The sequence below is a fragment of the Peromyscus maniculatus genome, chromosome 9 (assembly GCF_049852395.1).
Source record: "Peromyscus maniculatus bairdii isolate BWxNUB_F1_BW_parent chromosome 9, HU_Pman_BW_mat_3.1, whole genome shotgun sequence".
NCBI classification, from domain to species: Eukaryota; Metazoa; Chordata; class Mammalia; order Rodentia; family Cricetidae; genus Peromyscus; species Peromyscus maniculatus.
In genome coordinates, this window is record NC_134860.1 from 67076339 (window position 1) to 67103593 (window position 27255).

The 27255-nt window shown below is 40.8% G+C and overlaps 2 long non-coding RNA genes across 2 annotated transcripts; one reads left to right on the plus strand and one right to left on the minus strand.

Moving 5' to 3' along the window:
• Positions 1-11381, plus strand: LOC143267414 (uncharacterized). The gene is made up of 3 exons (XR_013042504.1): positions 1-1052; positions 9803-9907; positions 10415-11381. It is a non-coding gene; the product is annotated as an uncharacterized LOC143267414 (long non-coding RNA).
• LOC143267413 (uncharacterized) lies at positions 8806-27049 on the minus strand. The gene is made up of 3 exons (XR_013042503.1): positions 26906-27049; positions 9859-9940; positions 8806-9336 (listed from the first exon to the last, which is right to left on the minus strand). It is a non-coding gene; the product is annotated as an uncharacterized LOC143267413 (long non-coding RNA).
• Between the last annotated feature and the right edge of the window lie 206 nt (positions 27050-27255).

Consider the following 27255-nt stretch of genomic DNA (forward strand, 5'->3'; position numbering starts at 1 on the left):
AACTGGCTTTGGATGTTGAAGAGACTCAGTCAACATCTCTAGCTCTTGAAGAAATGCAACTTTGAGGGCATCACTAATCATCCCCAGGTCTATATCCTCACCAGTTAAAGAAAACTTGCCAGATGGAGCAAACAATGAGTGGAAAATACCTAAGAGAACCCTGGAATCCTGCCTTCTTGCCAGTGATCCTTCTGTAAGGTTGCCCTTGACATTCAGAAAATGCCAACACTATCTGCACCCCTCTTATCTTTGCAGAAATCTCATTTGCTATTTCCATGTGACATGCAAAACCAAAGAACCACACAGGTCAGAACGTGTCTAAGGCATCAGTATCTGTGTCCTGATTGATATCTTTGTCTTGACTGAAGATCCAAGGGGCTCACCTATGAATAAATTATGCATTCTTTTGTGAAATTTATGTTTTGTGAAAGCTCTCAATGGATTTAGCTGTGAGGGGTTTCTGAAGCAAGAAGCAAGGGGAATGAGCAGGCAACAAAATTCTTGGATATTAAAAAATAACCTCCCAGAAGGCAAAATGACCTCCATTTGTTTCCTTCCCCCAGCCCACGCTGAACAAGCTGCCACAGAGAGCTTCATCACACACAACTGCAGAGCAGATCATTTTCTCTCGTTTTCAATAATGATTTGGGGATTTGAAAATGAGAACAGAAAGGCTTGGGGCAGTCTCTCTGAGTCCTCCTGTCTCACACAGAGAAAAAAGCAGGAGGTGGTGGTGATCGCCCAAGCGAAAGGTAGTAAAGAGATGAGGTAGAAGAGCAGGGGGTATGTGAAGGAGAAGCAACAGCCTTTGTGTCTTCTTAATCCTGCTCTGACATTGACTCTGTGTACTAAAAAATCATTCTAGCATTGAATTTAGGACTGGAAAGATTGTGGCATTCTCAACAGAAATGGAAGTTGGATGGGGTGAAGAAGCAGAACTGTGGTTTGGAAAAGTGAAGTTTAATGACCAAAAGATGCTTGTGCAGGCTTCTTGACATGAGAACAGCTAGCTTTAGAGATGTAGCACTCTGATGAAAGGCTGTGCTTGACAGGTAAGTGTGGGAGAAGTCCTTTTAGAAAGACTGCTTGGAGCCATGTAAAAGATTGGCATTGCCAAGGCAGGAAAAGAAGGAGAAAGGCGTTGGAGGTGAAAACTAAGAGAGAGAAGACAGAAGAGGAAAGAGGACAGGAAAGAGGGGAGAGAAGAGAGTAGGAAAGTGGAAAGGAGAGGAGGGGAGGGGAGGGGCAGGGAGAGAAGAAGGGATGGAGCCATGGGAAGTAGAAGAAGAATCAGGAATAGGAAAATAACTCACAAAGGACTAAGTTCAGAGCTCAAAGTAGAAGTAAAGAAAGAGGAAGTCCCAAGAAAGTATCATTCATCAGCAGGATCAAATACTATGATTTTATAAGAGAAGGTCAGGGAAAGGTATTTAAGAATTTATCAGCATTTAAGAATGCTTGCTGCTCTTCTAGAGGACACAAATTGACATAAACTCATTTCCTGATACCCACAACTCCCTATAACTCCAGTTCCAAAGGATCTGATGTCCTCTTCTGAACTCCATGAGTACCCACACAAATGTAGTATTTACACACACACAGAGAGAGAGAGAGAGAGAGAGAGAGAGAGAGAGAGAGAGAGAGAGAGAGAGAGAGAGATCTAAAACAAAAAGAAAATCTAAAGAAGAAACCTGTTCTTGACAATCAGGAAGCCTGCATGGGACTGACCTAGGCCCTCTGCATACATGTTATTGTTGTATAGCTTGATCTTCTTGTGAGACTCCTAACAATGGGAGCAGGGGCTATCCCTGACTCTTTTGCCTGTTTTGGGGACCCTTTTCCATATACTAGGTGTCCTTATCCATCCTTAATACAAAGGGAGGCACCTAGACTTATTACAACTTGATATGCCATGCTTGGTTGATATCCCTTGGAGGCCTGCCCTTTACTAAAGGAAATAGAGAAGTGGATGGGGTGGGGGTGGGGGGACTGGGATGAGAGCAGGGAAAGGAAACTGAAGTTGGGATGTTATATATGAGAGAAGAATAAATTAAATAAAGAAAAAAAAGTATTCTTTCTCTGAGCCAAGTGATGCTGAGAAACTGAAGCTATCACAGAGTGACTACAACCCCCACAACTCCCTTCTGCTGCTATTGTTCCCTACGTCATCATAAACACAGAATACTGCTCCCCTCAAACTCTTCTAACCCAAGCCCCACACAGAGAATGCTGAGTGATAACTGCTGGGACACAGTTAAAGAGGAAAGTCAGCCTGGTAAGGAAAAGGGGCACAATGAAGGACTGTATTAAAGGATTGTAGCATTAGGAAGGTTGAGAACCACTGGCTACAGTCCAGGAGTTCAAGCATCCTCCCTTTCTTTGTTCCTTCTTTCTTACCTTTCCCCCCCCCTCTCTTCCAGCTCCGTTGTCCTCCCTCTCTCCCTTCCTCCTCCATTCTTCCTTCATTCCTTCCATTCTTCCTGTCTTTGGGTCCTTCCTATTTCCTTCCTTCTTTCTCTCCCCATCCCCACTCCTTTTGTGCTCTCCTTGTTAAGGGGTTGATTAGCCTATGAGTAGACCTGGATGTATAAAGGTAAATAAATGGAAATAAGTAAATGGAACCCATGACTCAAGCTGTGCTTGCTCAGCTTCCTAAGAGACCTCATGGAGTACAGTGTTCTGTGAGCCTGCTACCACTTCCTGGGCAGAAGGGAGAAAAGCTTCAGGTACTCCTAATTTGACCCAACATGTATTACTGTCAACTACTCTCAATGTTAGGCTCCAGGCTAGGAACCTAGCAGCAACTTTAAGCTTTAGCTGACCTCAGAATCAAAGAGACAACTTATGACTGTGAAGATGGCTGGGGCCAGCCCCCAGAAACTCTGACTCAGTAGTTCTGGCATTAGTATTTCCAACAATGGCAAGATGGCCATGCCACTTTAGGAGCAAAGATTTCAATGGGTGAATATGAAAGAAGAGCTGTATTGAGGCCATTCACTTCAGAAATTAAGAGTATAATGTTCTGTAATACCATTCTAACTATGAAATAATTTCATACTATTCAAGTCTCCATACCATTATTTTCTTGGTTTTTTTCTGATATTTGTGGTGTGTGTGTGTGTGTGTGTGTGTGTGTGTGTGTGTGTGTGTGTGTATGAGAGAGTGGAGGGGGTGGTGATTCATGAGTATGTGCGTGTGTTTATGTGTAGGGGTGGGGAGTGTGCATGCCACAGCACATGTGTGAGGTCAACCTTGTTTGAGACAAGGTCTCTGTCACTATCAGGCTTTCTGGAGCTTCTGATGTCATTGCCTATTCCTGTAGGCATGCTGGGATTCCAGACCCTTGTGCTACTGTGTCTGCCACTATGGTTGGCTTTTACACGGATTCTGGGGATTCAAACTCTGGTCACCAGTACAACAAGCATTCTGACACACTAAGCCATCTCCCCAGTCCAAATTCAACATTCTTGAGATAAAACTCAAAATCAATACAAGAATATATGGGTCTTATCCTAAGAAGAAAGACTAGAACAAAATTCATTTAGATCATATGTAGAAAAAAGAATTTTCAAATCCATCTATATACTTTACTTAGCATGTCATAGATCTTCAGAGAGAAAAACCAAAGTCAGTATTTAGTCTTCTCCCAACCCAGAATAAGCAAACTGCATTTGTTGAACTCACTCCCACATTTCCAAGCCAGCCTTTTCTAACTTGTCTTTAATACAGGACAGCTTGAGTCATGGGTTCCATTTATTTATTTCCATTTATTTACCTTTATACATCTAGATCTACTCATAGGGTCTAATCAACTCCTTAACAAGGAGAGTGCAAAGGAAGTGGGGATGGGAGAGAAAGAAGGAAGGAAGGAAGGAAGGAAGGAAGGAAGGAAGGAAGGAAGGAAGGAAGGAAGGAAGGAAGGAAGGAAGAGAAAGGACAGCAGGACTGGAAGAGAAGGGGGAAAAAGAGGAAATAAGAAAGAAGGGACAAAGCAAGGAAGAATGCTTGAACTTCTAGACTCTAGTCAGTGGTTCTCAACCTTCCTAATGCTGAGACCCTTTAACATAGGTCCTCACGTTATGATGACCCCCAACCATAAAATTATTTCACTGCTACTCCATAGCTATAATTTTGCTACTGTTATGAATTATAACATAAATACCTGATGTGCAGGATATATTTGATATGCTACCTCCGTGAAAGGGTCATTCAAGTCTCCAAAGAGGTTGCATGCATCCCACAATTTGAGAACCATATAGATTAGAGTCTATGCTATACAGGTGATTGGGTGGAGCATCTTGCTACTGCATCTTATGGTGTTCAGGTATTGTTACTGGAAATGCTACTCTAGACTGGGCTGTTTTCATCTCCCCACTCTTAGCTTCTTCTCCTTGAACTTCTTTCCTCCAGTCTAACTCTCATCCAGGGCCTCTCTCACAGCCCACCATCCAGCAGCATAATGTCATTCGGATCAGTATGTTTCCATGCTTTGAAGGTCTGCCCATCTTTCTTGCCATCATCCAGATTTAAAACTCACTGCATGTTCCCCGTCTCTGCAGCACATGCCCAACAATCTTCAGGTTGAAGTGTTTATCTAAATTGTTCTAATATTAATAAAATTCAGGAGTCAAATATCAGGGTAAATACCCGATGAAACGAAGAAGCAGCAGAGTAGTGACTGCCTCTCTCTCTACACTTCCCAGATCAAAGGGAGCAAGTGAATTCCAAGTCCCTCCCTTCTCCTTCCTGTCCATCTTCCCTATCCTTATTCCTAGCTTCTCTATGGCCAGTTCTGGTCAGCTAGTCACTGACTCTGCCACCTGATTCAAGGTTAACTTTATTAACAGTCTTGGAGTGTCAGAATGTGATCAAATTTCCTGCAACATCTAGTCTTTCTGATTTTTCCTTCATGTGATTTCTCATAGGTCTCTTCCTTCCCTCCCAGGCTCATTATCACTATCTTTATTTCTAAACCATTAAAATGATCTTATAACTGGACCTCTTATCCCATTGCCTCCCTCTTCCAACTAATGCTATGAACCGTGGTTGCCACATTAGTCATACTTAAACACAGGCTACATCATCATAGTAGCCGTTATTCTTTATTAAGCATTTAATATGTGTGCAACCTAATGCCCAACATTTTATATGAATGATATCACCTCATGCTCACCTTTAGAGATGTGTGCGATTATCTCATCTTAAACATGAGGTAATGAATGCTTACTCATCTATAAAAACTCACTGAAAGCACAGTATTTAAGAGCCTCCACCATTTAACCTGCATTCTTAAAACTTTCTCTGGTTCTTCTCTTCAAAGCCTCCATTCCAGACAAACTAGCCTGTTTAACGCCTCTAGACATGGCTACATCACCCCACCCTTACTGTTGAATGTGTTTCCCAGGGCCTTCACAGAATGCCAACCATGCAAAGGTAGGGCCTGTGGAAGAGTTCACAGACCTAAGTAAAGACTCCAAAGCACCTTCTGCTTCTATGAGAGTCATGACCACAAGTGGTCCATGGACGCTCACCATGGTAGCCAATCAAACTTGACCACATTAGCCATTTAACCCAGTGAATAATGGTCTCCTGGTTCTTGGGGAATGAAGCTGGTTAGTCCTTATTTCCTTCTTCCAGTTTTTGTAACTTTGTGGAACAGGATCCAATCAATCCTGTAAATACACTTGTAGCATCCTGGACTGATAGCTACCAGGCTATAGTTATTTAGATATCAGTGCAGTGAAACATTGCTATGAATTCTGAGAAAAGAAAAACAAGGAAGTATATAGCCTTGCCATGTAACTGTGTATCACTTCCTCTAACCATGCATTGACACACAGATTGAAGAGTTAGTTGTTACGACACTCTTCTTGAATGGTCTCTTTGTTTACTTCCTCTACAAAACTCAGATCTCTATGAAAAGTTTCCTTCTCACAGGAACCCCTGACTGGCCTGGATAAATGCAACCTTTATTCACTCAAAATGCTTTAACTTCTCTTCATAAGCCTTATCTCTAATGCTGCTCTGTTACATGCACTTCTGCTACACTCAAACATAAGCTCTGTGAACTTAGGCACTTTGCCTATTATGCTTCATTGTAATCTCAGAATCTGAAACAAAATCCAGCTCTTCAAAGGCCCTTAGTAAATATCAATGGAGACAATGAACACAATGATGGCTATAAAATAATGATATGGAATAAAAGCCTTACTTGGAAACAGACTTATTAAAATTCAAACGCAGAGGCAATATCCAGTTTCTAATAATACAGGAATGAGTGAGCCTATTGAAAAGTACATGCTCGCCCTTTGCAGTTTTCCAATCACTGTGTATTCAGAATAGCTCCAAATCCACTGCTTACCTAGCAACATACCCAAAGGGAAGGTATAATTTCTTATAGCAGTGGGTTCTACAGGAATTGTCACATAATTGAAATCTACTTAGTCACGAAGTCATTCCTCAACTGACCTTACCTGTAAACTGGGACTGATGCCCAGGCACCAAATGATAGTGACCAGACAAATGCCTGCCTTTTTCATGCCTGACAACAGGAGACATTTTCAGGGGAATTCTAAAGTGGAGTAGAAAACTGAAAGGGAATATATAGCGGCTGGAAAGGAAGTACAATAACTTGAGTTTTCTAAACATGGTGGAATTGTCTTGAGAATTGTCTGCCTGACCCCAGAACAAAAGAACAGTTGTGTGCCATTCTCATTCCAGGCCAACTGTCAGTTTACTCCCAGATCTGCTTGTGGTGCCCAGGGGCAATGGTACATGGTTTCAGAACAAAACACTGACAAATAATACATGACCATGCATGCTACCCAAATATAAGACAGAGGTGCATGTCCAGACAGATCCAACAAGGACACTGGACTTCAGCGATTCTGAGCCAGGTATCCCCAAACCCAGTGTTGCCAAAGCCAGGACTTGCTTTGATCAATTTGAGAAGGAAGTGCTCCCCTCCTTCTACTTAAAACTGTGGGGGGAAAAGCCTCAGATATATCCCTTCCAGAATATTCCAGCAAAGAGACGAGCAGGCTCTGATGAAGGAATGTGGTGAGTCTAAGAGTCATCACCCATTCTTATACATGATGTCTTATACACAATATCTGCAAAGTTGGTGCCAGCATACTAAAAATGGAGTTTCCTTTGGCTCTTCCCTGGTCATATAAAGTACACCATGAAGGACCTCAGCTTTACCACAGCTAAGTGTGGCAGAAGAACATGCTTCCTTACCTCTGAAACTACACTTTTTTTTTTCACAATGTGTAACAATCTATAGCTTGCTTAATGTTCATTTAGGTTTTCTGATAATAGTGGAGATCTGTAGCTAAAAGTTTTCCTGGTCCTGCCCAGCTCTCAGGCAGGAAAAATCTCTCTCACCTACCAGTCCCACAGCCACTCAGACCCAAATAAATACACACAAACTAGTACGCCATTTGTAGCTGAAGTTTTTCTATGTCCCATCCAGTTAACAGCCGCTCAGACCCAAGTAAACACACAGAGGCTTATATTAATTAAAACTGCTCAGCCATTAGCTCAGGCTTCCTACTGACTAGCTCTTACATTTAAACGCAGCCCATTTCTGTTCATCTATATGTTGCCACGTGTTCTGTGGCTTTACCTGTGTGCCATTACATGCTGCTCCCTGGATGGCAGACTGGCATCTCCTCATCTCAGCCTTCCTCTTCCCAGAGTTCTCCTTGTCTGCTTATCACACCTATACTTCCTGCCTGGCTACTGGCCAATCAGCATTTTATTTATCAACCAATCAGAGCAACATTCACAGCATCCAGACCATCCCACAGCAGAGATCCTGAATATTTGTGTTGCTTTTCTCTTCTTTTACTCTTTTTTTTTTTTTAACAAAAGCAGCCTCTAAAATCATAAGGCAACATAAATACAAGCAAATAGAGAATGGTATATTTAAAATGAAGCTAGTCAATCACTTGAATGTCATTGTGTGTGTGTGTGTGTGTGTGTGTGTGTGTGTGTGTGTGTTACATATGTGAACAGCCATTTACAATCATACAAAAAATTATAGAAATCCTGCTCTTCTCTGGTAATAAGTTTTGTTTGAAATTTATTCCAAACAATTGAATACATCCCAAGCATTTAAACATAAAATAGTGATAATCGGCACTTTTCTTCAAGATTCTTGTTTCAATGAAAATTAAAGACTATCCAGAAAAACATGATTACATACAATATTTGTGTCCTGTGTCCCTAGATCAACCAACTTTGAGTCCTTCCCCATCACACCTCTGCGAGGAAACTGTTCTCCATGATGTAAAATGATATCAAAGAGACTTTTGTCTTCTGGTTTCTTACTGCATTTGGACAGTGAAGAAGTTCTCCCAGGACATTAGTGAGAAATGGATGGAGTGGGATGATTCATTTCTCAGCAACCTTCAGAGTCAGCTTAGACAAGCTCTCCTTTTAAGTTGATGTTGCCAATGGAATGGAACTCCTTTGCTTAGGAGGAGTTACCACTCCCATCCCTTGCTATTCAGCTTGGCATGTTTATTATGTTGTTTCCTTACTCAGAACTTTACTAATCCCTTTTTCCAACTTCTTCAGGAGATTGTTAAATATATCAGCTGCTTCCTACTTGGACCTTAGCTGACAGAGAATATGAAGGTGGTGATGGAGATGAGGACACAGGAGGTACACCAGGAAGAGTAATAAATGCATTCTGTGTCCCTTCTCTCAGATTCAGTAAATACATAGTATTGTGCCCAAAATAAGGACTACCCTGAAACAGAGGCATCCTTTCTTGGGCTATAGAGAAAGAGACCAAAGTGGTTGCAGATAAAACCCCACTTGTCAGTGTACAGGCAAAAAAGAAAGGTACTGTAAAACTGCCCAGTGCAATTTTATCAAGGGGCAGAATTCAAAATTATTGACTAAGAGTAAATATGATTGGGTTGAGGTGAAGGTCCTGAGATTGTACAAGTTTTAAGCAGTCACTTTGGGAAAGAAATGTTTTCTGATATAATCCACAAGAACGGCTCTTACAGAAAAGCCCAGATGATTCTGTCACAGCACGATCCACTTAGAGGGCTGCTACTTTCCTCTCATGATTCTCAGATTCCCTGGTAGGAGATTAGAAAAGCAGATGACAAAACGGGCTAAGGGAGTGCGCTGACAGTTATCTCAGGAGTAATTGTAGTCCTCAAGGAGACAATCAGACGATGGCAAGACGGGAGATTGAGGTGTCAGCACAGCACTTTGACCACGTATGGCATCTGGACTACACAGAAACCCAGAACGACCCTTTCCAGCCACCTTTCTTGGACCAAGGACTCTATGTCTTCTACAACAATCCTTCACCTGTAAACCAGAAATAACAACATTATCCAGTTTTTTTCTTTACTTCTTTTTGATATTGTGATGAACTACCAGACAAAAGCAACTTACAGAAGGGAAGATTTATTTGGTATCACTGTCTCAGGGTACTGTCTATCATGGCAGGAGTATATGAGAGTTGGTTACATTTCATCTCTAGTCAGGAAGCAGAGAGAGGCGGGAATGCTCAGCTTTCTTTCTCTATTTTTTTGAACCCGTTACCCCAGCCCAAATGAAAAATGCTGCTCACATTTAGAGTGAATTTTTCCACCTTGACTAACTCAATCCACAAACTCCTTCACAAACATGCCTAAAGGTTTGACTCTTAAATGATCCTAGAAACTGTCAGTGTTAACCATCACACTAAATTTGATGTGATTACCAATGTAAAATGGTTCTCTACACATTTAGAAGACACTTCAAATGTTATCTTCTATTGTACCTGGTCTAGCTAATATTTTCTGACATATGGGATATCCCACCCCAACAGTCTGGAGGACAACTCACCCATCATAGTCAAGATCCTATTGAGGATGGAAATGGCCATGTGATCCAGGTAACAATAGCTTCAAAAAATATAAGAGAATTTCTGAAATTAGGATAATAATAATGTTAGGTTTTCAAAAGGTAGGAATGGAGTAGTTGTGAATTTCTTATCTGTGGCCTGTGAGATGGGGAACTTTGAGGAGAAAGCATCATTAGAAGAGCTGGGTTACAGTTAAAGTTAAGAGTAGAGTAATTCCAAATCAGACCATAGGCTGCTTTTAGTATGGGGTACCTTTAAATTAGTTTTCAAAATATGTATGTCTTAATTATCCATTCCTTGAGTACCTGCTAGCAAATTTTGCTTAGCATTATGTATTAATTAATTATAAATTAAAGACCCATGCCCTTTTAAGTACAGAAAAAGCTGAAATGTACATATGATAAAAGGTTAAAATATGTATATATATTAATGAATAACCTATATTATACATACAATTTTAATGTTTACTTTGCTTGGTTTAAAAATTCAACATCAAAGGTTATATTTTAATGAGATTTGCAATATGAACTTTAACAGCATGCTGACATAAGCAAAATATCTTGCTTGAAAGCATTGCCTTAAATGGGTGGAACTAGAAAACATCATCCTGAATGAGGTAATCCAGACTCAGAAGGACAAACATGGTATGTACTCATTCATAAGTGGATACTAGATGTAAAGCAAAGGATAACCAGACAACAACCCTCAACTCCAGAGAAGCTAGCTAACAAGGAAGACCCAAAGAGAGACTCATGAATTACCCTGGGAAGGGGAAATAGATGAGATCTCCATGACTAAAGTAGGCATAAGGAGTAGGCAATGGAGAGTAAGGGAATCGGGGAGGAGAACTTAAGGGAATGGGATGGTCAACTGGAACTGGGGTGGAGTGGGAAAGCCATGAGAGAGAACATAATGAAGGAAGATATCATGGGGATAGAGAGAAACCCAGTGCTAGGGAAGTTGCCAGGAATCCCCAAGAATGACCCCAGCTTGGACTACTAGCAATAGTGGAGAGGGTGCCTGAACTGAACTGGCTTGCCCCAGTGATCAGATCAGTGAATACACTAACTGTCATCACAGAGCTTTTCTCCATTGAATGATAGAGGCAGATGCAGAGATCCACAGCCAGGCACCAGGCAGAGCTCCAGGAATCCAGTCAGAGAAAGGGAGGGGGGATTCTATGAGCAAGTGCATCAGGATCATGATGGGGAAATCTACAGAGATGACCAAACCAAGCTAGTGGGAACTCATGAAAGTTGGATCAATGGCTATGAAGCCTGCATAGGACTAGACTAGGCCTTCTGCATGGCAAGACAATTGTGTAACTTGATTTGCTTGAGGGACCCCTTGGTGGTAGAATCAGAATCTATCCCTGATGCATGAGGCAACATTTTGGAGCCCACTACCTATGATGGGACACTTCATGAAGCCTTGAGGCAGGGGGAAGGGCTTGGACTTGCCTCTACTAGATGTGCTTCCCCATGGAAGGCCTTGCCTTCTTGTTGGAGAAAGTGGGGGGTTGGTTGTGGGGGTGAGAAAAGGGGAGAGGGGGGATCTTTGATAAGTGTGTATAATGAAGGAAAAAATTTTTTCTTAATAAAAAAAAAAGCATTGCCTTATCATATATTGTGCAAAATTCACCAAACAAATCCAAATCCCTCCCAAAAAACAATGGGACTAGTAAAAGGAATTATGTAGTATTGCAAAAAGAGCTTGTGAGTTTTAAAAATGTGGGGAAATTTAGTAAAGGTGAGAAAAGGTGTTAAGAAAAAAATATGTAGACACTGAAGATTTTTTAAATATAAGTTGATGGCAAAGTGGTATTTCTAACAGAGAAGGTGAGCAAGCTGCTACAGGATAATCAAAAGTGTGAGAAGAGCAGGGACTGGGCAGATGAGAAACTAGAGAAGATGCTTTGTAGGAGAATGAGTCAAAATTGGGGCAAGCAAGGCTGGACAGGCCTCAGGGTTTTGTTGGTGGCAGGCCCCCTCAGACCACAGGCAGAGTGAATACGTAGCATGTACATGTGACCCATCTAATAGACCACAGGTTTCATTTGCTTTGCAATCCAAACAGAGCCTAGGGGAGACCACCTGCTGGTGACTCCCAAAAGGCTCCAGGAGACAGAGATAGGGATTGACAAACTCCACAGGCAAAGGCACTGTCTGCTCCAGCCAAGACAACAGCAGTGATCTTCAAGGTCACTTTCACAATGGATGCAATGATGCCATGTCTGGAGAAGGCAGCGGTCACAGGAGTCTGATGAGGTGCCATGACATGAGTTACTTATGGAGAATTAAAAATAAATATCACTTTTAATGCTTTTTTTTTAACTCTATTAATGACAAGGTCAACAAAGGACTCCAAATCAGCTCATCATAAAGAGACTCACTCATTGTGTTCATTACAGCACTGTTCACAACGACTAAATTATGGAATCAGCCTAGGTGTCAATGACAGGGTTGATGGGATAAAGGCAATATGGTTTATATACACCATGAAATTTTTTTTCAGCCAGTTGTTATATCACTTGTAGGGCTATTTATGCAATGAAGATAATCACATTAGTTAAGACAGTCTCAGAAAGAACTCCATTTTCTTTCTCTTGTGGCATCCTAGACTTTATATGCATACATGAAATCATGTGTTTATCTATGAAATTAAAGCAGAAGTGAGGTTGGGGCTACAGGGAAGATACAAACAGAAGAATCGGGGAGGGGAGGGTGTGCCCACTACATAATACATACTTCAGGGAAAACATGGAAAATAAACTTACTTTAAAAAATAAGGTGAAAATATTTCTCTGCCCAACAACAGAAAGATGCTCAATATTTTAGTCCAATATTTAGGCATTTTGCAATTCCTTTGGGGTCTACTTTGAAGGTATAATGGCATCAAAGTTCAAACATTTGTAACAAATTTGTATTCATGATTAAAAAACAAATTTATTGGAAAAATTACAAGATTTCTCTCTTCTTGAGTTTTATGTCTAGTTTGGTGGGGTTTTGTTTTGGTTTGGTTTTATTTATTTATTTATTTATTTATTTGGTTTTGGTTTTCAGTTTTTGTTTGCTTGTTTGTTTTTACATAACACAGCAGAAATTTATTCTCTCACATTTCTAAAAGTTAGAAGTTAGAAATCAGGATGGCAGAGAGAGGCCATGTTTTCTCCAGAATGCCCAGGAGAGACTCTCCCTTGTCTGTTCTGGCTTCTGGTGAGTCAAACATCCTCGGTGTTCATTGGCTGGTGACAGCAAGTCTCCACTTCTACTACCTCACAGGCATTCTCCCTGTGTGCCCATGTCCAAATTCCTCTTTAAGAAACCTCAATAAATAAAATATAATAAGAAATTTGGAATAAGATAAAACAAAAACAAACACATCAGAATTGAACAAAGCAAACAAAAGAAAAGGAGCCCAGGAGAAGATATAAGAATCAGAGACCCGCTCATTCTCACACTCAGGAATCACATGAAGACATTCAACTGGAATCCATAACATATATGCAGAGGATCTGGTGCAGACCCGTGCAGGTCCAGGGCATGATGTCTCAGTCTCTGTGAGTTCATATGAGCTTTGATCATGTGGATTTAGAGGGCCCTATTTTCTTGATCCTTAGGCCCATCTGGCTCTTATGCTCTTCCTGCCTCCTCTTCTGCAGGGTTCCCTGTGCCCTGAAATACTTATAACAACTATCATGAAAAGTAGGAAAACGCCATCCTCCTTGCTCCTGTCTGTGAGAAGATTGAATGTGTCCTGAGTCATCTGGGAGGATGCCCACGGTTGAAGGTTCAGTGCCAGGATGTGGGAAAGTATAAAAACTGAGCAGTGAGGTTCCCAACGCCATCTTTTTACCCGTTCCCTAAAGAACAGCAGTCCCCCGGTCTCCCCCATCCCAAAGATGCCAGGATTCCTGGATAATCTAGCAGTCTGATGCAACAGTCCTGCACTGTCACTCGCGAGTGACCTTGCTGGTTGGGCATCCTTGCACACTGTTCCCCTTCAGGGTTTCACTCTCAAACGTGAATTGCTGCCAGGGGTTGTCCAATATTGGACAAGTTCTGAAAAATGAATGGAATCCAAAACAAACAAGAAAAGCCTGTGAAGCAAATCAGATGATTCAAGAAGAAAAACGCACTGATCATCCAAGTGCTCACAGAGATAAGAAAAGACACCGAATCCATGAGGCAGAACATGATGCTATTTTTAAAAAAGAACATTCCAGGAACAAGAAGAGTTCTTAGAAATTAAAAATACGAGAGTTCAATAAAGTACTCCATATAAGGAAGCTAAAAGCGGAGATAAAACATTTTGCAGAGTAAAGAAAACCCAGATTTAAAACCTCTGAGACTTAAGAAATGAAATTTGAAGAATAGTATCAGCACATTCAATCCCTACCCCCTAAATGGTGTCAGGCTAGTGAGATGGCTCAGCGGGTAAAGGAACTTGCTGCCAAGCCTGAGGACCTGAGGTCTAGTCCTGTGGCCCACGTGGTAGGAGGAGACAACTGACTCCTGCCAATTGTCCTTCAATCTCCACATGTGCTCTGCAGCATGCGTGTGCACACACCGACACACACAAACACATAAATAAATAAATAAATAAATAAATAAATAAATAAATAAATAAATAAATAATAAAATGTTTAAAATTTAATAGATAGCTAGAAATAGAAGTAGTTTATTAGCAACACGAGCAATTTCCCTAAACTACAAATCACAAGTTTCTAAAACAATAGCTCACTAATGGCTAACAAATATTCTTTAAATATTCATTCTTGGTATATCACTATAAAATTTCAGAACTCCCAAGGTAAAAAGAAAATAGAACTCGCATTTAAGGGTAGAAATCAGAACAATAGCCTTGTCAACAGCAACTCTGGAAGCTCTGAGACAAGGAACCAAGTCTCTTGAAAATTTTGAGAAGATAATTATTATCTAGGGAGAATTCTATACCTAGGCAAACTAGCACATGAGAAACTAAAATAAAGACATTTGGGGACATGTACTGTGTCAGCAAAGTGACCTACCAAGGTTCTGCGCAAGATTCTTCTTTCACCAAAATAAAGAAGCAGATGGGAGAGGATAACTCGGAAGTCAGAAAGTTCTATATGATTAGACACAAAGAAAGATGCAAAACGTGTCTAAAAAGGTAAAACAGATCATACACAAAGACTCCGGAGTCAAACACAACAGCCTTCGACTTTCAATGCTGCCTAGGTATTAGATAACAGAGATATAAGCCAGATGCTAATAGAACAAACCCTTCCCAACTCTCCGAGAGCATTCATTTCAACCCTGAAATCTTTATTCAGTCATGTCATACAAGGTTATGCAGTAGGATTAGCTGAGGCTGCCAGAAGCAACCTATACCAGAAGAGGACAGTCAAGGCATCAATCTCCTCTACCTGCCATAATACAGCACAGGCTGTGTGCTCTGCACAATAAGGAAGTGGGGGAGGGAAGTTACGTTGAGCAGCATGAGGGTGAAGCTACCTGGGACTGTTCATCTTCAGAAAAGTCACAGTTGTCTGAGGATCACAAACTCGTAAAATGATATTCAGTGTCATATACTCAGGAAAGCCAGACATCTGCCACTTTATGAACAAGCTCATCTCTCAGATGAATAATACAAGAGACCTCTTATCTACTTAGGATCTCAGCGTACAAATGAACCCCCATGTCCTCAGATTCATTGTTTGCAGATTCAACAAACTACTGGTCAAAAATACCCAGAGAATCCCAAGCATCTGGTTGGATTGTGACACTCCCCAATCAAGGGAGCACTGACTATATCCAGAACATTTATACTGTACTAGGGTCATCTGGAGATGATTTAAAGTGTTTAGGAGGGTTACAGAACTGGTACACATCACTTTATTGTGCACTGCACAATAAAGAGATGGGAAAGGGGGTTAGATCGAGCAGCATTAGGGTAATCCGCTATCTGTGCATCTTCAGAATAGTCAGTTATATCCCAATGCTGACCCATGTTACTTAAGGGACTTACGGCACCATGGATTTCAGATTCCATGGAGTTCTGGCCCAACTCTCCCATGCACACCAAGGGACAGCATATATGTGCCGTCATGGTTCCCTCTTTTATAGCCTATTAAGTCTGAATGAATACAGAAATGGTGTAATCAAAGGGCTTATATGCTTCAAAGAACTACTCACCTGGATTCTCAGCCGTCACCAAACCTGTTATCTGTAATTCATTAGGGGAAACACACACTGTGATCTCTTTGGGTGGGGTGGGATAAAAAAAAGAAATGAGATGTGGGTGTAACTGGATCACATTTCAGAGAAAGCCTCCTCCAGGGCTTGATTGTCAAAGTTAGCCAACCTGAGATTTAAAAAAAAAAAAAACAAACCACAAAGCCAAATACGACTAAAATGCAAAAGAAAATATTTCATCTAATTTAAGAAGATATATGTATATGTATATGTATATATATATATATATATGTTCTAACTCTCAAGGTATTTAAAGAATCTGTTAGAATTTGGAGTCTGTACGCCTGGTACAGAATGACTCTGTATGTTCTCTATAAAGACACTTGGCCTCACAGAAGCAGAGAGTGGAATAATGGTTACTAAGAGCAGGGAAGGGCATGAGGAAAGACAGGAAGCTGTCGCTCAAGGGGTTCAAGGATGCAATTACATGGGAAAGAGCACTTCTAGTCTGGGTTGACTACAGTTAGTGACTTACTTTGTACTTCAAGATAGCTGGAAGAGGGGATTTTTCATTTTCTCAACACAATGCTAAATGGTTGAGGTAGTCAAAGCGCTAATTATCTTAGTTTGATTATTACATTTTGTTTACAAATACTGAAATGTCATGCTGTGTCCACATAAATGAGTGTAATTGTGTCGGGTAAAATAAAATACATTTTTTAAAGATTTTAAAATATGACAGTGCCTTCAAAAAGCAATCAAGTACCACATTTTTACTTTATTAAAATCTCCTAAATATATTTCGCCTATACCAGTCTCCCCACTTTTAGGCAATGTCTGCTCTTTAGCAGTGGTATCCTTCTCACCATGCAGTCCTGACCCAACCTTGGGAAGCAAACTGGAACTTGAATGTCACCACTGAGCCTTTCCTGGGCTCTCGGGCGATGTTCGCTCTTCCTACCCAAGAGCACCGTTTGTTCTGCAATAAAGACATAGCTGAAGCAGCCGGTCTCATCTGTTGAGTGTGTTTAAGTCTCTTGTGAAGAAAGGTTTCTGCCTTGGACAACACGAATGTGGATGCATTTGGGAGATGCTGGAGAGTAGGTACTCATCATGAATCCTCACCAACTGTCATCCTGGGCAACATAACAAAAACTCAGGAGCAATTCTTGCCTTACATCGGTGTAAATTTCTTTAATAAAACACGATATAGGACCAAACTTTAAAAACTTAAATGAAGTAGCTTTTGCCTCCAGAAGACAGTAAAATGCTGATGAGTACATATGTATATACTTTATTGTATTTTCAGATGACAGCATTTTTTTGACAGTGTAGAAAATACCTAAAACACACCTGCTGTATAGGAGTATTGGTAAATTGATCCTAATACCTTTCTTGTTTTCCAAACATGGCCCTGACCTTCCTCCTGCCTTTCAGTCTTCTCCCATTTGTGTTAATGGCTCATTGTTTATCTTCCCCCTAATCTTGAAATGTGGTAGTTCCTCCTTGGTGGATTGAATGAGAATGTCTTCCAGAGCCTCTAGTATTTGAACGTTTGCTTCTGTTTTTGGGGGTTAGGAGGTGTGGATTTGCTGCAGGAAGTATGTCACTGGAAGTAGACTTTAAGAGTATGAAGCCTCATACCACTTCCAGTTTGTACTCTTGTCTTTGTGCTTATGTTTCAAGATGTGAGCACCCAGATTCCTTCTCCTGCTTCCATGCCTGCCTGCTGCCATGTCTCCCTGTCATGATGGACTCTTATCCTTCTAGAATCATGAGCCCAAATAAACTCTGCCTTCTATAAGCTGACTTTGTCTTGATGTTTCATCACAGCAACAGAAATGTAACTAATGTGTCCTATATGTGCTTTGCTAGGTCCCCTTCAGCCTCTCCCCTCTCTCCTATCACATACTGCAGCAATCCGAAAACTCATAGCTGCAGCTCACACATCTTTCCTGATCTCTAGGGTTGTCTATACAATTGTGTTTATTCTCAGATGTCTCTTGGGTATCTAAAATCAGCTTCCTAACTTGAATTCAAGATTCTCTCTTTGTTGTGTAGTCAAGCAAATGGCATCGTCACTATATTTCTGCAAACCAGTTATTCTATAATTGTACTTGAATCTATCATTCACCTTTTCAACCAATCTCCTATCAGCTCTTCCTCTCCATATCTCTTCAGTCATTACTTTAAAAAACCAACCCATCTCCTCTACAATGATCCAGACTAAGTTGTGGTGGTCTGTGGCTGGAGTTATTGTCACGCTTCCTAATAGTTCCCCCTGGAGGCAGTCTTTCCACCCATTCTCCATGTAACAGCTTCTGCATGATCTAGAAGACTAAATGAGATCTGACTTCTGTTCATCTCTATAGCTGCATTCCCAAGCTCTTGTCACTCTAAACTTCTTTCTGCTCCTTTTATACAGATTTTTTTTCTCCCATGCCTTAAATCTTTACATACCTTGGGCTCTACCTAGAGATCTAATGCCAGCTCCTCTCCATTTCCCAGATCCTTCAGCACCCTCAACTCACATTGTCGACTACTTCTCACTCCTTATCCAAATCTCAACTCCAGTTCAACAAAGACTTTTCTGACCCTCAAGGTCAGCTGCTTCCCCTTTGATCACCTATCGAAATGATTAAAATTCTCTCTCAAGACACTTCAAAGGAACTATAGTGAAATAATTTGTGATTGGTTGTGAAAGATCTGGCTCCCTTCATAAGACATCAGACCCAATTTCCCTCGTTTACTACTATTGTCCTAGCATAGAACCTAACGGATCACAGCCTCTCAAGGACTTGCACACCATGTCTAGCACATTCAGTGATCAGTCAGGTAACTGGGACTGCTTGTCCCACTCCCTTTCGGTCACAGTGAAGAAACAAAGGGCAGTAGTAAGTTCCCCACATCATACAATCTATCTATGCAGGAAGGACACACTTCTGACTTACTCACCCCCTGGTCTTCCTGATGACAAAAGGTCCTCTCTCTCCCGGTATTCCAATAATGAAAGAATCCCAGAGAGTCTTTAGCCAACCAGTGGACTGGCCAAGGACTAACAGCAAAGAAATTCAATGAGTCAAACCTGCCTAGAAATAAAGTTTGATTAAAAAAAAGAAGAAGAGGAGGAAACTATGTGCAGTGTGTATTGGGATAGGGATTGGCTAACTCAGAATAGAACAAAGACCCTAAGTAGTAGGAAATGATATGAGTTAAGAAGAATGTCAGGGAAGCTAGGGATAGAGTTGTGGCAGAAAGTACAGTGAGCACAAATAATTCATAATTCACTTTATGTTTTCATAATGTTTTGCATGACCAGACCAAAGATGGCTCTTTCTCCTATAACTAGAATATAGACACAGAAGACAGGAATAGATCAGCTAACTCTAACAAGACTGATCCTAAAGTTCCTGCAATAATTAAATGCACCAGTATTTTCAGACTTTTCTCAAATCTAGTTTTGCATGCTAGAGTGGAAGGAAGAGTTGATCCACATGGCCAAAGTTTTAATTCAAGTCCTCACAACAGCACAACTCAGAAGGTACCATGCATGTTATATTTTATGAGAACAGTGCCCTGCGGTTGTATATTGTGGCAACCCTGGTCTAGAATGAGGTTAATTAATTGTAATGGTAGGTATTGTAATTATATCTTTGGGAATCTTAGGGTGAGTCAGCAAATAGCTGTGTGGTGGCAACTGTTTCATCACTTGCCCTTCAGTCAAATTTCAGAGTGAATCACCTTATATGATTCTGAAGTCAGGAGCCAACTTAGAGTATAATACCAAGGAGGAATTCTGAATCAACTAAGAAGGATGCTGGGACAGAATATGTGGCCAATATGGGATAATGCAACAAGGCTTAGGAAGGGAAAAAATGCAACTGATAAAGTTTCAAATGTAGCTATGAAGTAAGTTTCCAAGACAAAAAAGGAGAGATAAAAAGGTATGAAACCAGAAACTCAGTATCAAGGACAGAAGCCAGGGATGGCCTTTAGGTAATTACCAAACCAACTCCAGAATCAGAGGAACAGTTAGGGATGAAAGAGGTAATTTTGCTAAGGTTGTATGTAGATGCCAGTAGATCTGAGGCTCTGAGAGCTCAGAAGGGTTGCTATGGGTTGCTCCTGGAACTACCCTTCTAGGATAGTATTATTGTGCCTTTTTTAGTGTGGGCAGCTCATAAAAGCAAGTATGTGTCTTGAACATTCATTGAAACAGACATCTTGGCCCATCCATAATCAAATATCACTTTCTTCTTTGACAGAGAAGTCAACAAGGGCAATTATTTTATTTTTAACCCAAATGACCTGAACAGTGACCTCAACCATTCTCTTTCTTTGTTCCAAAAAGCAGTCTGAATTCCACCAAGCCATTTGTAACCAATCAAAGCAGCCTTACCACCTCCCCACTCCTCCAAGCACAAACATTTCATCAAAGTTTTCTTGGCTGTGATGGGGCCTAATACCATTACAGGGGGCTTTTGCGAGGCTTTGAAGAATGAGAAATCCGAAAATGGGCCCCAGTCATGTAGGAGGAACATAGGTGTGGTGGGTAATTTTAAATATCAGTGTGATTAGATCGAGGGCTACCCAGACAACTAGAAATGCACTGCTTCTAAGTGTGGGTGTGCATGCATTTTTGTAAAAACACTAACATCACAAATAGTGGACCAAGTAAGAAAAAGCCGCCTTGTCAGTAGAGTCCAGATAAAACAAAAGGCAAAAGCATTGTCCCTCATCCTCACAGGTTCTGAGATGTTGAGGGTTGAACTAAGCCTCCCTACTATATATTCTTGGCTGAACTAGAACTTACTCTGTGGACCTCAAACGCACTAATATCTGCCTGCATCTGCCTCCCAAGAGCTGGGTTACAAGCCTACACCATTCCATACAACTCTATGAAAAGGGATACAGAGTATACTGAAACATGTTCATTGGCTGTATCCAAATACAACTATGGTAGACTGTATGAGAAAAGTCCCCCGAAGGCTCGTGTATTTGAGCATTGGGTCCTCCATTAGTGGTGTATTTATGGGTAAGGGAATCTTTAGGAGGTACAGCTTGCTGGAGGAAGCTTGTCACTGGGGGGGTGGACTTTGAAGGTTTATAGCCAAACCCACTTCCTTCTCTCTGCTTCTGTGTGTGGAGAAAATGTGATCAGCCAGCTTCCTGCCCGAGCCACCATGCCATGCCTTCCCACCATGATGGTTCCCTCTGGAACCTTAAACCAAAAATAAACTCTTTTCTCCCTTAAGCTACTTTTGATCACAGTATTTATAACAGCAACAGAAAAGCACTTAATACAACTGCATTTTATATACGGAACTTAACTACCCAAGAGATTTAATAGCCACTGAGCTATGTATACTGGAAAGGATCTCCATGGATACCGAGGGATGACTAGATATGGGTGTCTAGGGCTCTGTATCTACATGCCCACTTAAGACAAGCGAGCATGCAGTGGCCTTAAAATACACAGCCCTCTCTCCAAGCTTTGGTTTTTAATGTTATGGTCAGGTAAAACATTGAAATGGGGGAGAAGAAACGAATGCTTGGGTTGCACTTACAACTTGGCAGTCAAACCCACACAGAATTTGTTTTAAACTTAATAAAATGGGACGGAGCTGTATGGTACCAAAAATGGTAAGGAAAATTAAGTAATCTCAAGCTTGAAATGAGAGGCATGCAAGAAGAAAGATAGGAAGAGAAACCAGTGGTCTCTATTATTCAAAGGCCAGAGCCCTACAAGCACTCTTCCAGTGCATTCTCTACAGTATGCAAATTTCTCCTGCAATGCCAATTTTGCTCTCCCAGTTAACCAACTCAAAAGGCAGCCTCTGAGAGCCAAGCTCCCCAACCCCCAGTGGCTGTAACACAGAGTAGGCAGGACACCAGCAGCGGCAAGCTTCTGGCTCCCTGCCAGCTGCTTCATTGCTTATTAACTTATTTTATATAGCCTTCAGCAGGGCAAGAAAGCTTCCTCTAATTATCAACAGGAATGCAGAAGCCACAGGGAGAAATCAGAGCCAGAAAACTGAAGCTGTTCTGTTTATGCTCCAGCCCTTATCAAAGTGGACACCAAGTTGAGCTATGCCGATAGCAGGCTGGCAGTTGCAGGAAGCTTGTGGGAAGGGACTGGGACCGAAAGGCAAGTTGGGTAATGGAATGAACGTTCAATGAAGAGAGTTGGGGGCTAGGTGGGTTGGGGGAGGGGTGATGTTTCTTGGTTGGTTGGTTGGTTTTTTAACCTCTTCCAGTTATTCAGGGAAGTTAACCATCAAAAGTTGCCAGAGACAGAACATAGAGATTTGAACCAACCTTAATGGACCTTTGGCCACTACGTCAGAGAAGGGGCACATGTGAGACAGTGAAGGTGGAGTGGAGTCACTGTCCAAAAGGTGGCTTGAATCCTTTGCATGGAAACTAAAAGTCACCTCCAAAAGCAGCATTTTGGGAGCAAGCAGGCACAGTGGTAATTCACTGGGTGGAATAGAAAATGCCAGTGAGCCCTCTCCCCTCCTCAAGTTATACACTACCTAAGAAGTCCTCCATCAAGGGTCAGATCAAGTCTCATGTTCTTCCTGAAGCTATTCACACCTTCTTACAGCTACATATTTCATACATGATGCATAGCTAAGTGTCTATATATTTTATATAAGGAATTTCTTACAACTCCAATTATACTGATAACACAAAAGAAAGTACCATCAGAAGTACTTTGTGTGGAAAAGTGAAACAAAATATAGCAAAATCTTTAAGGGAGGGTGTTTAGAGTGTGAAGAATGTAGAAAGCAAACCATCCACCCCACCTCCATCCCCACCCCCACATCCCAGATCTTTTGGCTCTGTCCTAGAGTCTTCTCCTTGGGTGAGATTTCACATGCTGTGCTGTGGGTTAAACCTGCAAGCACTTGAGGACCTTAATGTAAGATACAAGGGAAAGACCAGAATGAGCAGATATGGGGAGATGTTGACAGGGACTTGTTCTCCAGAACTCTAGCTCTGCTGTCATGAAGCATCATCAATGGTCCCTGTGGAAATAGCACTGGGACCCAAATCCCATTATTCATTATGCAAAATAAAGAAGTGATAGTGGGTGGTGGTAGACAAAGCTTGGTCCCAGTGGAGACTGAACAAGGAAGAGCTGGATGGAGTAGGGATGGTGTATGTTATCAGATACACCCCACAACTGAGGAAATTTTATATTGCTACAAAGTAGAAAAAAACAATGTATGTGAAGTGTGCCTTTGTAAGGAGCCTATCTATGAACTTCTGACAGAAAAACTTTGGAAGAAACAGAACATGGAGAAAGCGAGTTTACCAAGTTGTGTTGAAAGAAAATAACAGAATAAGGGCAGAAAGTAGCTTTCTGTGGTCTCTGGCAAAAAGCTGGACCAATGCTGAAAGATATCAGGTATATACGAAAGAGGTGACCACTAGAGGACCATGTACTTAGGGGGAAAAATGAGGAAAAGGGAGAAAGGGAAAGAAAGAAAACAACAATTCAATTTTGTTTTTGTTTTTTACTATTGTAAGATGTTAGTTTTTTATGTTGCTCTTTCTTTTCTTTTTTACTCTTTGGGGAGCCCACCACCCAGCCCCCAAATAATCACACACAGAGACTTTATTTATTATAAATGTCTGGCTTTAGCTTGGTTTGTTTCTAGCCAGAAATTCTTAAAGGGTAATTCTTAAATTACCCCTTCCACCTTTTGCCTCTGGCTTTTATCTTTTTCTATTCCATATACCTTTCTTTACTTCTTACTCCATGGCTTGCTGTGTAGCTGGGTGTCTTACCCCGACATCCTCCTCTCTTCCTCTTCTTGCTCTTCAATCTTTTCTTCCCAGATTTCTCCTCCTATTTATTCTGTCTGCCAGCCCCACCTACCCTTTCTCCTGCCTTGCTATTGGCCATTCAACTCTTTATTAGACCAATCAGGTGTTGTAAACTTCACAGAGTTAAACAAATGCAACATAAAAGAATGTAACACATCTTTTCATCATTAAACAAATATTCCACAGCAAAAACAAATGTAACACATCTTCAACTAATATTCTACAACAGTCTTATAAAAAATCCTTGTCTTGTTGACAGAAGAAAATAATTTTTAACATAATAATAATTTCATTTTTATTTTATATAAAAATTAATATAGCTTGGGCACGTGTTTATAACAAGATTCACCTGTGATGTGAACTGCATTGAAGCTCTTTGAAAAAATAATATACTATACTCAAGATGTTACTGAAATGGCTGAATTATTCCTCATTAACCAAAATTTCTTTCCCATGATCTTTCTTTCATTGAATCTTACTTTTTTACTTCTTTCCATTTTTAAACATGCTCTGAATTCCTCTATATTTAAACTTTCCTAAAGGGCTGGAGAGATGGTTCAGTGAACATAGGTATGTGTTGCTCTTCTAAAGGACTCCTGTTCAGTTCCCAGCACCAATTTTGAGCAATACACAGCTGCCTGTAACTTCTGCTCCAAGAGGTCCAAAGCCCTGTTCTGGCCTCCATGGTGCCCACACAAGTGCATCATACACAGACATACATACACACAAATAAAAATAAAGCCATTGCAAAAGCATCCATCTTCCAGTGTTTTCATCTCTCCTCTCCTGCTATTCATTTTTTTCTCTATAGGAGAAAAAGAAAAAAATTTGCACACTTATGGCCTTTAGTCTCTAGACAGGTCCTTCTTCCCTTCTGTCTCCCTTGATTTCCTAATTCCAGCAGTCTGGATTCTACCCCCTGTCTTTGCAGAAACATATTGTACCTCCCTGGAATGATAGCCTCCTTTCAACTACATCCAACCTCCCTTTCACACATCATCCTTAATGTCTCTACTACATCTTCAACTGACACAGACACCCATCTTTTACTACCCCCAACTTGTTCTCAGGTCTCAACCTTCTTCCTTTGTTGTTTCCTGTCTTTGCACAGCTCTCCATGGGGTATTAAACCAAAGAAATCCCTCAGAATCTTACACTTGGGAGATCCATTTCCATTGTTTCTGATCCAGGAAAAACATTTAAGGATGTGGATCTTGGCTAATATCCAGAGAGTCTCCCACAATTTCACATTTCTCTTGTTTTCTTTTGATTTGATTAAGGCAGATATGAACAACAATCTGCTAGAAGATATCACCTTGAAGATTTTCATCGGCTTTGATTATCTTCTACCTGATTTTATCTAAAAAAAAAAAAAAAATGCTGTGGCTTTGTAGGTGGTATACCAGATGGCTGAGAGGAAGGCATGGGATGAGATGTGTTTATTGTCCCCTCTGTTTCTTCTGCTTCTTTTCTATGATTTTTGGAAACAAGCCCTGTGTGCTACTTACCATCATCTATATCAAACACATAAAAATCTTTTGATAGTGTGCAAGACAAAACAAGCATACAAACACTGCAGGGTATGTTAGATAATACATACCTCCAAGGAGAGCTGGAGAGTTGAGCAAGGGAAACAAAGGGTTACAGCCTTTCTGCCATGTTCCTGTGTGCTCTAGCCATGAACTAGTGATCAAAAAGGTCATTTGTAACAGAAAACGCATAAAATACTTTTCTATATCCTATTGATATAGAAAGTAGTAATGGAAATACAATCTGTTTCCTTTTCTTTAAAAAAAAACTTGAATTGCATTTATTGTTTGTGTGCATACATTTATTTATTTGCATGTACATATATATACATTTATTGTTTGTTTGTGTGTGTGTACATTTAGTGTGTGCATGTGTGTACATGTGTGAGTATTTGCATGCATGATGCATGTAGAAGTCAGAGGACAACTTGCAAGAATCCTTGCCTTACTATCATGTGGGTCCCGGGGATTGAACTAAAGCTATCACTCTAGAGAGCAAGCACTTTTACCTACTGAGCCTTTTCAGCAGCTCAGAAACATGGTTTTCAGGGGATTCTAGTATTCTTAGGAAGACAAGTAGTAATTTTGAAGGAAATATTAGTTTATTTCATCTGACTTGTTACAATTTTTAACTCAGCTTGCCCATATTAGCCAAGTTATTTGCCACTCTGAATTCACTTTCTTTTGTTGTGGAATGGGAAGACTGAATAAATAAATACCTACATATTCGATTCATTACGTCAACATATCTGCCTATTCTAGAACTTTCATTCAAACTATTTTAGTTGGCTTTTACTGTATAATGACCCCAATACCTAGTATCTAAAACATCAAGCATTTTTTTTTTGCTAGCTCCTGATTCCACAGAGTGGTAATCTGAGTTAGGCTTGGCAGGGTTCCTTTGCCAGTCTCTGTTAAGCTCACTAAGCTGTCTTTGCCAATTACCAATAAACTAAGGTGACTCTCTTTCTGGGTTTATCTGGCTGCTAACTAGGACAACAGAGGCACTGGGCCACCTGATTCTCATGTGGTCAATGAGCTGCAGCTCACATGGCAACTGGAGACTACAGAGCAGCAATTCTCAATCTGTAGGGCTCAACCCCTGTGGGATCAAATAACTCTTTCACAGGGTCACCTAAGACCATAAGGAAACACAGATATTGGCATTACAATTCATAACAGTAACAAAATTACAGTTATGAGGCAACAATGAAAATAATTTTATGGTTGGGTCACCACAACATGAGGAACTGTATTAAAGGGTCACAGTATTAGGAAGGTGGAGAACCACCGCTGTAGAGTAAGGAAATGGCAAAGGCTCACTGAAAAAGCCCTTTCAAGTCTTGGCATGTATCACATTAGCTCATGTCCCACAGGCAAGATTAAATCCCCCAGGCTTAGAATGGAGAATGGGACTCCAAACATGATGAGAAAGGCTGAAAGTCAATAGCAAAGAGATGCTGAAGAAGAAGAAGGTGAGGCTGTACCTGTGGTCTGCCACAAGTGTCTCTCTTCATATTCAGTTCTTACTTCTGTTGCGCTTGCAGTTTAATCTTTCAGATACTGAGTTCTACTGCCAGAAAATGATCCATTCAGAAACCCGTAGAAAGATCGGCGATAAGGTAAGGTGATTCTTTAAAGGGAAGAGACCAGGTTTATATGGTTATTTCAAGATGAGCAAACTCTTCCTGAAATGTCCCAGCTTAGACAAACTTTCTAAACCATTTATTCTATTTTTTGTTAAAGTTTGCCCCCACACACACAAAGGAATCTATTTACAGATCCCTACGACACTACCACAGTGTTTTGACATTTTAAGACTGCAGGGAAATCATGA